This window comes from Culex pipiens, chromosome 3 (assembly GCF_016801865.2).
Source record: "Culex pipiens pallens isolate TS chromosome 3, TS_CPP_V2, whole genome shotgun sequence".
NCBI classification, from domain to species: Eukaryota; Metazoa; Arthropoda; class Insecta; order Diptera; family Culicidae; genus Culex; species Culex pipiens.
Window position 1 is genome coordinate 170,816,304 of NC_068939.1, and position 12,280 is coordinate 170,828,583.

A 12,280-nucleotide genomic window follows, 5' to 3' on the forward strand; every position below is an offset into this window, starting at 1 on the left:
ACATGGATTGCTACGATGAAGACGATAAGATTTTCATCCAGAGCAAAAAACGTTGAGAAAATCCAACTTTCCAGTACCCTTGGCCTAATGCGAATTTTCCGTTTTTCCTTCAACATGAGATTGTTTCGTTATTTAGTGAACTTCCGAGAGGGTTCTCGAAATTTCGCAGGGTACACAAAAAAACCCGATTCCGATGGCATTTTTTACTCGATAACCGCTTACGCCAACACGTGTCACCCACGTGGGATCGACCTTTTGTTCGGGGAAGGGACCAAAGTAACGCAGCAGTAGCAGTAGCAGGCGCTGCCGGTCGAACCTAAGCAATCTGAATAATTTCCCCTTGGGTCCATCCGAAATCTGACAGTTACCCGTCAATATCCAATTATGGTTGCGGTCGTTCATGGCCGGCTGCCTGGCCGAAAATTTTCGAAACATTTAAAATTTAAAATTGTTGTTTTTTTTATCACAAATTTTCTTAATTTTATAGTCATACAAAATATTAATGATTTTCAAAATACGCCCTTTCCAAACCACCAGCTTGCAAACATAAACAAGCCAATTGTGGCAAAAACCACAATCTGACAGCAGCTGTCTCGTCAACGGGGTCACACTCACCACATTCGACATAGTGGTTCCCAGCAGGGCTGCCAGCATCCGCTTCTTTTTTCCTTTTTTTGCCGTGTTTAACCAAAAATGTCACCAGCAGTGTCCACCAACCACCCGGACGAAAGTTTGTCAATCTGATTTCCATAAACTTAATCTTTTTACCGCTGTGCAACATACTGCTTCCAGCACACGGAGGCACCTCTTTGTGGAACATGGTTCGGCTGGGACGACATTTTGTAAGCATCGTGTGAAGGGGCAAAAGCAAGCAGGTTGAGCTTTTAGGAAGGAAAATTCAGGAACAATCAACTTTTGACCGAGTCCATTTAAGGGGCATGCACAAAACATAAGCTGTGAAATGTTTGCAACAAAAACACAACAGCTTGTGAACAGAACCAGAATCAATACATATTTTGAGTCGTTGCTGTTATTGTTATTGAATTTTAATTTCTAAAAGCAACTCATATGAATTTGTATGTTTTTGACGAGCGATTCTCTCAAATTTTGACATTACAATTTTTTGCGTTTTTAATCTGGCTGAAAATGTTTGGGTTTCTTTCGTATGCTCAATCAATCCATTTTGCATCATTAGTTGTCCATATTATTTTTCACACAAATTTGGCAGCTGTCCATAGAAAAAGGTTTGTGTAAACCGCGGTGTAGGATGACACCGAAAAAATAGTTATAAAAAGAAACTTCAATTGCTGATTTTCAAAATCATTTTTTGAACTCAAATTTGAATTCCAAAAAAACCAGACCATTTCAGAAAATGTCAGAAAGTGTCCATGACCTAAAAATATTTTTCCAAAAAATGTAAAAAGAAATTTTTGAACTGAAATTGACTGACCTCATTTTCGTATGTAAATTAAAACTGAGAGAATTCCCTTAATTTCACTTCTTAGACATTGTTTTCATGGTTTTTGATAGCTGATGGCCACGTAAAGGTAAAAAAAGGAAAAATGAGATTTTCTCCGTGTTGCCTAATTAGCCCTCTTTTTTTGAGCACCGATATTTCGAGAACGAATGGTCCGATTTTCTAATCTAATCTAATCTAATCGAACACAAGCGCAGCCAGTCCGAAGAAAGCATCCTGGAAGAACTTGTGGTTAGATTACGCCCCGAGTTCTTTCTTGTCAATATTAATAATTGCAGTACATTCGAGTTACCTCGAAAATGTATAGCAAAAATTAAAGCGGCCAGGCCTACTGCGTTGCATTAACCGCAGAGACAGATTCTGTGAACGGACCACATTTCACAGAATCAACAGGGGAGGAAGGATGCGTGGACATACCGTACCAAACGCTCCGAATAAGTTGGGTGTGGTGTGTTAGTGTAAATTGGCAATTATTTATATTTTAGGGGGGAAGTGGAAATTGGAAAATTGGGGTTGAGGAAATTGGGATTGGGGAAATTGGGATTGGAGAATGGGAAAGTGAGAAAGGGGTAGGAGGGTTATTGAATTTATAATATTATATTATAATAAAGGGGAATATAGTAAAATAACAAATAATGATGGAAAGCTCTCACCAATGAACAGCAAATCTTCAAAAGACACAGCCAGGTGGGGTCCCGATCGTCAGACCCCAGATTCTTGGCTGTTCCGCTTGCCACCGCCATCACCGTAGTCTGCTCCGTCGTCCTCCTTTTCCACCTCTTAGGGAACTTGCCACGCGGCTGCGTTCCACGTAAAACGGTGCCGGCGCACTAATCCGTGCCCCACGGCTCCGATTCTCTCGCGGGATTTTTACCTTGACGGGGACCGTTCACGCTGTGACCGAGGACCGCCTCGCTAACTGCGCTCGCCACCTTCTCAATTCGGGCCAGGGCCCGCATGCTTCCGGTTGTTGTCTATTTCCCGGTCGAACCATCGGCCACTCTGGTCTTTCGGGAAGTTTCGACGGACATCCTGGAACAAGCACCAGTCCTGATTGAACCGTCCTCCTCCAGCACCACGATGTCGATCCATGTCGAATGTGAGAAAACTGCTTCACTTCCCGACGACTTTAACACATTTTTTAAGACTATTCTTCATGTAAACTAATGTCAAAAACAAAAACAATGACTTTTATATCCCGCCGTTTGACATGTGGGCTGGGGTCATCCCGCCAAACAAATCGTAGCAAACTCTGGGTTGCGTAGGAAAAAACAGTTTGTCAAAAGTTTTCTGTTTTTGTTGGAGCTGGAAGTTTTTTCGGTGATCGGAGTATTTTCATGGACCTACCAGTTAAAATTAGAAATTCCGGCCGGTGACTTCAGGGAAGTGTCGAGATTCAAATATTCTCAATTTTCATTAAGTTTATTTTGTTTTTACAGGCAATTAACTGAAATGATAAATATCATTGGATAAAACTTGCCTCTGGATGCCAGGACAAGGCCTCACAGACAAATTCAGTGGCATCCTGAAGTAATTTGTCCTCAATTTCCATCAGGATTCGACAATTTTTACAGAAGAAAACAGAAAACAGACATAAGAAAACAGAAGACAACTAAACAAATGAATAGAATCGTCCTGAATGGTTTATCTGGAACTTGATCTGGATTATCTTGTTAAATTCAAAGAAAAATAAATATTGTCTACTGTTCGTCTAAGTGTCTTTTTTAATAACTATCTCAACAAAGGGACTCAATTTTATAGCGAATCTGCTTAAAATACACTGTTTCAATGTTTCATCAGTCCCACTACAACCTTCAGTGTAGAGACGTGAAAAGTAACGAATTGGTAGTTCATTGTAGTTCATTTTATTTCTTTATGTATCACCATATTTGAAATATATTTAACTGAGATTGAAGAATTGCTAGCGATCAGGGCGTTTTCTCCACCGAAACAGTTTGATCGAGCAGAATTACATCTGTAGACTATCAACTCCATCTTTTTGTTCAGGAACATTTTTCTTCTCAGCTAGTTGCCTGTAAAACAAAATTTACTGGATAAAAATTAGGAATATTCACATTTCACCACATCCTTAAGGTCCAAGATAGGCCAGAATCGGTAGTTCTATTTATTCCATGGAAATTTTCGGTAGTTCTATTTATTCCATGGAAATAAATACTTCGAACGCAAAAACAAAACTTTCAGCTCCAACAAAACAGAATTTTTTTGAAAAACTACGCAACCCAGAGTTTGCTGCGATTTGTTTGGCGGGTTTTAAAAATCATGCCTGCCAAACAGCGGGATTTAAAAGTCATTGTTTATGTTTTTGACATAAGTTTACATGAAGAATTCCAAAATTGGGAAAAATGACGCGGAGCGGAAAAAAAGTTCAACCTCGCGCTCCGGTTGCTGCGATCAATCCGAGAACGAATGGTCCGATTTTCAATATTAAAATATGAAATTTAAATATAAATGCTACCTTTGGATTGTAAGTTCAGTGCGCGGTCCGATTGATCCACATGGGCAGGATACAAATAACTATTATTTTTTTACTATTTAAATCAAGTTTTGAAAGGAAAATAAACAATGTTTTTTAATATTCAAAAACCTAAAAATGGAAAATTTCACTTCAGTAATTTTTGATTGCAAATTTAAATTTACATAAAAAATAAAGTGAAAAATGTAGCCTTTTTATTACATTTTTTTTAATTACTTTTGTAAAAGATTGTTTGCCTTTTTATTGTCATGATTCGAAATCCGGACACTCATTTTTGTTATAGCTGGCAAAAAAACCATGTAATAAGTTGGAAATGTAAAAATATCATCAGGATGTAGTATAACAGTAAATTTTAAGAGAATGCGTGTAAAATATGTATTTTCTAAATATTTTTCATCAGAATTTTAAAATTAAAATGACTTGTTGTCGGACACTGATAAAAACTGATTCGAATTCCGTACACTCGATGTTGCTTATAAATCGCACAAATTTGGACTGAAATTTTAGTGAATGGCATTCTTTAGGTCTGAAATAAGCTGTTAACATCAAAACAATCGATATTTTGTATAAAAAAATTGCTAGAATTTATGGAAATCAGAACCATAAATGTCTGCTTTGCCCTCCCGGTGCTTCGGACGCCTATGAAATATTTCATTGAAATGTTTCATATTTTTGGTCAACTCATATTTTTTTATTTATCAAATAACACAGTTTCAACAAATAACTGATTTAAAAAAAAAATGAGGTTTCCGGGTTTTGAAGCGTCCAGGAAATCGAAACATGACGTTATATCCCCTAAAACAAAAAAAAAACTGTGCTTTTAGAACATCATTTTTCAATTCGCTTGCAGTAACATAAAGCGATTTCAGCTATCAGCAAAACAAATTTCCCGTGTATCGTTTTCTTTGATACCTACAACTTTGCCCAAGACACAAAATCGATCAAAAAAATCTTTAAAAGGCAGATTTTTACCATGGACTGCCAATTTTGAATGGGAAATTTTCATTAAAAAATTTTCAGCCAGTTTGAAATTACAAAAATTAAAATTAAAAAATAAGCTCATTTCATACAGAATTCCTCCAATGCAAAAACATTTTCAAATAAATAAAAATTGCGGAAAGCTTATTCAAATTGAAACACGTTACGCAAACTTCTCACAAACACAAATTAATTTTAATATATTATTGAATCAATTTTTAGTTGTTATAACCCAATAACTGTGCAAAATATAGAAATTTATGATATTTACTTTTAGGCTGCAAAAAAATCTTTTTTTCAGTTTTTTCATCATGATTTTTTGTGTTTTTAATCCGGCTGAAACTTTTTTGGTGCCTTCGGTATACACAAATAAGCCATTTTGCATCATTAGTCTGTCCATATAATGTTCATACAAATTTGGCAGCTGTTCATACAAAAATGTTAACTGAAAATTCAAAAATCTGTATCTTTTGAAGGAATTTTTTGATCGTTTTTGTGTCTTCGGCAAAGTTGTAGGTATGGATAAGGCCTACACTTTAAAAAAAATGATACACGGTATCACGGTACACGGTTTTTGGTTTATTTTTAATTTCACTTTTTGTCACTAAAACTTGATTTGCAAAAAAACACATTTTTTATATTTTATATTTTCTGTTATGTATTAGGGGACATCAAATGCCAACTTTTCAACAAATTCCAGAACGGGCAAAAATAGTTGACCGAGTTATGAATTTTTGAATCAATACTGTTCTTTTTTAAAACGAAATATCGGTCGAAAAAATTTGTCAACTTCATTTTTCGATGTAAAATCTAATTTGCAATCAAAAAGTACTCTACTGAAGTTTTGATAAAGTGCACCGTATTCAAGTTAAATCCATTTTTTGAAAATAGTCGCAATTTTTTGCTTTTTTTAAATTAGTGCATATGTTTGCCCAATTTTGATTTTTTTTAGAAGCTGAAAAAAATTCTCTATTCTTTGCTTTTTCGAACTTTGTTCATACGACCCTTAGTTGCTAAGATATTGCCATGCAAAGATTTAAAAACAGGAAAATTGATGTTTCCTAAGTCTAATCAAACAAACCATAATTTCCTAATGTCGATATCTCAGCAACTTATGGTCCGATTTTCAATGTTAAATATTGAAACATTCGTGAAATTTTCCAAACTTTTCGAAAACAAATTAAGACTAACAATTCAAAAGAACGTAATATTGCATGTTACGCCCTTTTGAAGTGTTAGTCTTGATATAAAAAATTTAACCAACAAGAACCAATTTTCATTTATCATTTTTGTTAGGACAGCTGCCAAATTTGTATGGAAAATTATATGAACTAACTTATGATGCAAAATTGCCTTTTCGGACACGAAAAAAGTTTCAGCCGGATCAAAAAAATACAAAAATCAAATAAAAATACGCAAAGAATTGCTAATGTACGAACTAAAGATGAGCAATTCTCTACTATAACCGAAAATGGACTTTATTTGTATTTTTTTATTTGGCTCAAACTTTGTGGGGGCCTTCCCTATGACCAAATAAGCTATTTTGTGTCATTGATTCACCCATACAAGTCTCCATACAATTTTGGCAGCTGTTCATACAAAAATGGTAGGTACATATTCAAACAGCTGTAACTTTTGAGTAAATTTTCTGAACAATTTGGTGTCTTCGGCAAAGTTGTAGGTATTGTTGAACACGATAATTTTTTTTGCAGATTTTGTAATCAACTTTTGTTTCACAAAAACTCAATTTCCCAAAATACGTATTTTTTGATTTTCGAGATTTTTTGATATGTTTTAGGGGATAAAAACCCGCAACTTTTGAGCTATAGAGAAGTATGGTCATAGAGTTATGAATTTTTGAAAAAATAGTGATTTTTGGGAAAAAAATCGAAATTTTATGCAAAAACAAATTTGACGTAATTTTTTAATGTAAAATTGAATTTCCAATCGAAACGTACTCTAAAGTTTTTTTTTTGATAAGGGGCTCTGTTTTCAAGATAAATCCACCGAAAGTTTGATTTTAGCGAAATATTTGCAGTTTTTCGATTTTTAAAAATAGTGACCATGAGTGACCAGAAAAATGTCTAGGAGACATTGAAGATTGGACCTCTGGTTGCTGAGATCCAGCCGCTTAAAGAAAAAGAAACAGGAAATAGTAAAATAGTCAGTCAAACCGGAATGCGACTGTTATGAAAAAATGTATTGAAACAGAATGCATGTGACAAATAAACCCAATGGGTATTTCTCATGAATAATTCATTCTTTCAGTGACTAGCTGGACTAAACATATTACTGCCGACCAGCATTAAAAAGTAAAGCCTTACTATTCTAGCCGTAACGCTGAAACCTAACGTAAATGCCTTTGTAATTTTACGTCACTTTAACGTTTTACAGCTAGACTTTAACAACAACAAACGGATCAGGAAAAGTCGACGACGTCTCAAAACGGGAAATGAGAAAAATCCAACGAAGCTAAATTCATCTAGAAAGCAGGAGAAAAAAAAATAAGAAAAGATTTGCTGACTTGGAAGAATCCTTGCCCTTCAGCTTTTATTTCTCGTTGGTCTGCCAGACACAGTCGCTCAGCCAACCAGAGTCAGTCTGTCATGCTAGAACCCTGGACAAGACGGTGGTGCTTTCTTTTCATTTTCCCGGATAAGACCAACCCGCCCCGCTTCGGGATCAGTAGCTTTGAGACGGGAAAATCGACCGCTGAGAATAGCAGTGGTGAGACCTTGGCCAAGATTATGGGAGTTGCGTTACAATTTGTGTGTTGGTAAGAATTCTTTGATATGGATATTTATTTCAAATTTAGAATTCAGAGTGATTTCTTTGATTGGAATAGATAGTCCAGGATAACATTTTTTTCTTATTGCAAATATTGAAAATAACTTTAATTCTTCATAATTCCAATCCCTTTTATTACTTTTTGAATTTAAAAGCAATTGTAATCAAATTTCAAATAGAAACCTCAACAAAAAGCACATTCAGTTGGTATCCCCTAAATCAGCAAATCCTTTTGGACCATCACACAACCGCATTCTTCTGCAGCAATCTCGTCAACGTTCGTGGCAAACTAGGATTAAGTGAAAACGGGAGCTGATGCATCCGAACCCATCGTCTTTGCGGCGCTTCCCCGGTAAGAATTTTCCAACCGCGCTTCTGTGTGGTCGCAGCAAGAGAAAAGACCGATAAAGTGCTCGCACAATACAACAATGTGAGTGAGTTTTCCCAAGTTCCCAGCGCCGTCTTGTAGTCCCAAGGAAGATAGACAGACAACAGCAGCAGCATTCGTTCCATTTCCGTTGACGTGAGGGTTGATATCCCCGATGAAAACTGCCCTGTTCGGCAAGATTTCCGGCTTCTTTCTCGGCGAAGTCTGCTTTCAGTCGATACGTTGCTGCTGAACTAGGGCAATTTAAAGGCCAGCGAAGTGGAACAGAAAGTCCATCTTGAAAATGTTCGGGAAAACTTTTGAGCTAGTCAGGTAGTGGAGGCAAAAAGGGTGATAATGTTTTTCAGCAAAGTTTTTTTTTAACTTTTTTCCTTAACAATATTTAATTCAAATGTTCAATTAAAACTAGGAATAAGAAACATATAAACCAATTATGGTTGAACAAATATACACCCAAATCAATTATTATTACAAAGCGATGTAATCTAAAAATGATGATTAGGACTGTACATAAAAATAAGTTCATGAAAAAAATACTCATTTTTAATCAATTTAATTAATACTACAAAAAATCGTCGTTGACAAACTCTATTACCCATATAAGCAATTCTGTAAGAAATCGACAAATTTCAACAATTTTAATTTTTTGTATTTTTTTAATTTTGCTCAAGTTTTGTGGGGGCTTACCCTATGACTAAAGAGCTATTTTGTGTCCTGCTTCACCCATACGAGTCTCCATACAATTTTGGCAACTGTCCATACAAAAATTATACGTAAATAATCAAACATCTGTAACTTTTGAGTGAATTTTCTGATCGATTTTCATAAAAAAAGGTACAAGGGTTTTTTTTTTGTTTTTTTTAATTTTTTACCAATTATTTAATTTCCCTAATCCATATTTTTTTAATTTTGAGATTTTATGATATGTTTTAGGGGACAAAAACCGCAACATTCGAGCAATTGAGAAGTATGGAGAAAAACTTTGTCATCTGGTTATGATTTTTTGATGTAAATCAAATTGGCTATCCAAAAATTTCCATAGAATTTTTTGATAAAGTGCACCGTTTTGCCTTCCTCACTGAGGTAAGGCTATAATCCTGCTCTAAAATTGAACATTTTATTTAAAGCTCGAAAACCCACCTTCATGTATACATATCGACTCAGAATCGAAAACTGAACAAATGTCTGTGTGTATGTGTGTGTATGTGTGTGTGTGTATGTGTGTGGGTATGTGTGTGTGTATGTGACCAATAATGTCACTCAGTTTACCAGCACTGGCTGAACCGATTTTGACCAAACCAGTCGCATTCGACTTGGTTTAGGGTCCCATACGGTGCTATTGAATTGTTTGAAGTTTCGATAAGTAGTTCAAAAGTTATGTATAAAAATGTAATTTCGCATATTTTTGGAAGTTGAATAAATGGCAGTAAACTGAACCAAACATCACCATGTTATACATCGTTAGTTAGGTAATTGAAAGACCTTTCCAACGAGTCCAAAACATTGAAGATCTGGCAACCTTGTCTCGAGTTCTGACCACTTAAGTGATATTTATGTACTTTTTTGTAGCCGGATCTCACTCAAATGTATGTAAACAATGTCCGAATCCATCATCCGACCCATCATTGGTTAGGTAATCGAGAGACCTTTCCAACGAGTCCACAACATTGAAGATCTGGCAACCCTGTCTCGAGTTCTGACCACTTAAGTGATATTTATGCACTTTTTTGTAGCCGGATCTCACTTAAATGTATGTAAACAATGTCCGGATCCATCATCCGACCCATCTTTTGTAAGGTAATCGAAAGACCTTTCAAACGAGTCTAAAACATTGAAGATCTGGCAACCCTGTCTCGAGTTCTGACCACTTAAGTGATATTTATGTACTTTTTTTGTAGCCGGATCTCACTTAAATGCATGTAAACTATGTCTGGATCCATCATCCGACCCACCGATGGTTAGGTTTTCGAAATACCTTTCCAACGAGTCCAAAACATTGAAGATCTGGCAATCCTGTATCAAGCTATGACCACTTATGATGCCACTTATGAGCACTGGAGTGATATGTGTGTTTTTTGTATTCCGGAACTTGACGAAATTAGACCAAATTTGTGTCCAAACCCATCATATCACATATCACCCATTGTTGGAAAAGAGTGAGGAAGGCACCAACCACATAGGTGGATTAAGTTAGTTTTTTTTTAATATAGCCACTTGAAACTTACTTGTTCACTAAAAAATTCCCGTTTTTCGATTTTTGAAAATTGTTTCGACGTTTGTCCATACTTAAATTTTTTTTTTTCAAAAAATTCAAAAATTTCCAGTCAAAATTGCCAAAAGACATTGAAGATTGGAGCTCTGGTTGCTGAAAAACAGCGAATAAAAGAAAAAGAAACAAGAAAATTAAAGTATTTTAAGATTCATCAAACATTTCTACATTTTCTTATGCCAATATCTCAGCAACTAATCGTCCAATTTTTAATTAAAAAAAAATGAAACATTTCGGAAATTTTATGATCTTTTCGAAAAAACTTGTACATCAAATGTTGGAATCAAGACTCACATTTCAAATGGGCGTAATATTGAATGTTTGGCCCATTTGAAATGTTTGTCTTGATTCCAACATTCTCAAAACATTTTTTTTTCGAAATGATCATGAAATTTCACAAATGTTATATTTTTTATCATTGAAAATTGGACCATTAATTCCTGAGATAACTTAAATTTTCTTGTTTCTTTTCTTCTATTTGCTGTATTTCAGCAACCATAGCTAAAATCTTCAGTTCCTTTGGCAATTTATTGGAAATTTTCGAATTAAATATTTTCAGGCGAGGACACTACTTTAAAAAATCGAAAAACGGGATTTTTTCAGTTAAAATTAAACTTTAATTGGCTTTATCATGAAAACGATGCACTTTTTCAAAACATCTGTAGGAAACTTTTTGATTGCAAATTGGATTTTATTAAAAAGCTGAATTAAAACTAAAGTTTGATTAAAAGTAATTTTTATCAAAAAACCCTTTTTTCAAAAAATCATAACTTGGCAGAATTTGTTTTGTCCATACCTCCCTATGGTTTTAAAGATGCGGTTTTTTGTCCCCTAAAACAGATATAAAAAATATGGATTTTGGGAAATGGTTTGCCGAAGACACCAAATCGATCAGAAAACTCCATTAAAAGTTTCAGATTTTGGAGTATTTATGTACCATATTTGTATGGACAGATGCCAAAATTGTATGGCGCTTTGAATGTGTGAACCAATGATACAAAATTGCTTCGTTTTCCTCACACGGTTAGAACCAAATGAAAAAAATATTAATAAAATCCATTTTCAGTCTTGCGAACAACTCTCTTAATTTTTTTTCATTTTTGATGTTTGGACAAAAATTTTCCAACTTTTGAGACATTTTGTTTTTTGCTAAGTTATGAACATAAAAATAGTGATTTTTGGAAAGAATCAAAAACAACCTTAAATTAATTTTAAATGTTAAATTTAAATGGAATTATAAAGGACCCTTATGATTTTTTTTGAAAAAATGTGTTGTTGCCTACTTAAGTCTTAATTATCAAAAAACGTCTGTATTTATTTGAAATTTTCATTATTTTCAAGGTTTTATTTCAGCAACTGAATTTGCATATTATCAAGAAATCACAAAACTACTCCAAATATAATGTTCGATACTTTTCAGAGATCTTTTTATTTTTATTAAATTTTGGACAAAAATAAAATGTCCGTTATACCCAAAAGCTCAAAGTTGTCACTTTTTTCCACTAAAACTTATCAAAAAATGTAAAAAAAAAACCATTGGAAGTGAAGTTTATAAGTTTGTCAAAAACTAGTTTTTGTGCTAAAATGTTAACTAAAAGAATCATTTGTTTCCGTTTACTCTTTTCTTTTCGAATGAGAAAGGATCGGTTACTGACAGAAATTGCTGATATCTGGACTATTTTTTGTTAGGCTCAACTCGAGAGGAAAAATAAACTTTGGGTTCGTCACTGTTGCATACAATTCATAAATTGCATGCAATATGTACAACGAGCAAGGATCAAACAGGGATCAAGATAACATCTCAGGGCAGAGTTTCACGATTTTCTAACAACAACATTGTTAGTTGAAAAAGATTTGCTGTATAAAATTAAATTGAACTTTATTTTC

The 12,280-nt window shown here is 34.5% G+C and overlaps 1 long non-coding RNA gene across 1 annotated transcript; it reads left to right on the forward strand.

The window, feature by feature from the left end:
- The first annotated feature begins 2,682 nt into the window (after positions 1-2,682).
- Positions 2,683-3,185, forward strand: LOC120423356 (uncharacterized). Its single transcript, XR_005606227.2, has 2 exons — positions 2,683-2,863; positions 2,917-3,185. It is a non-coding gene; the product is annotated as an uncharacterized LOC120423356 (long non-coding RNA).
- The last annotated feature ends 9,095 nt before the right edge of the window (positions 3,186-12,280 follow it).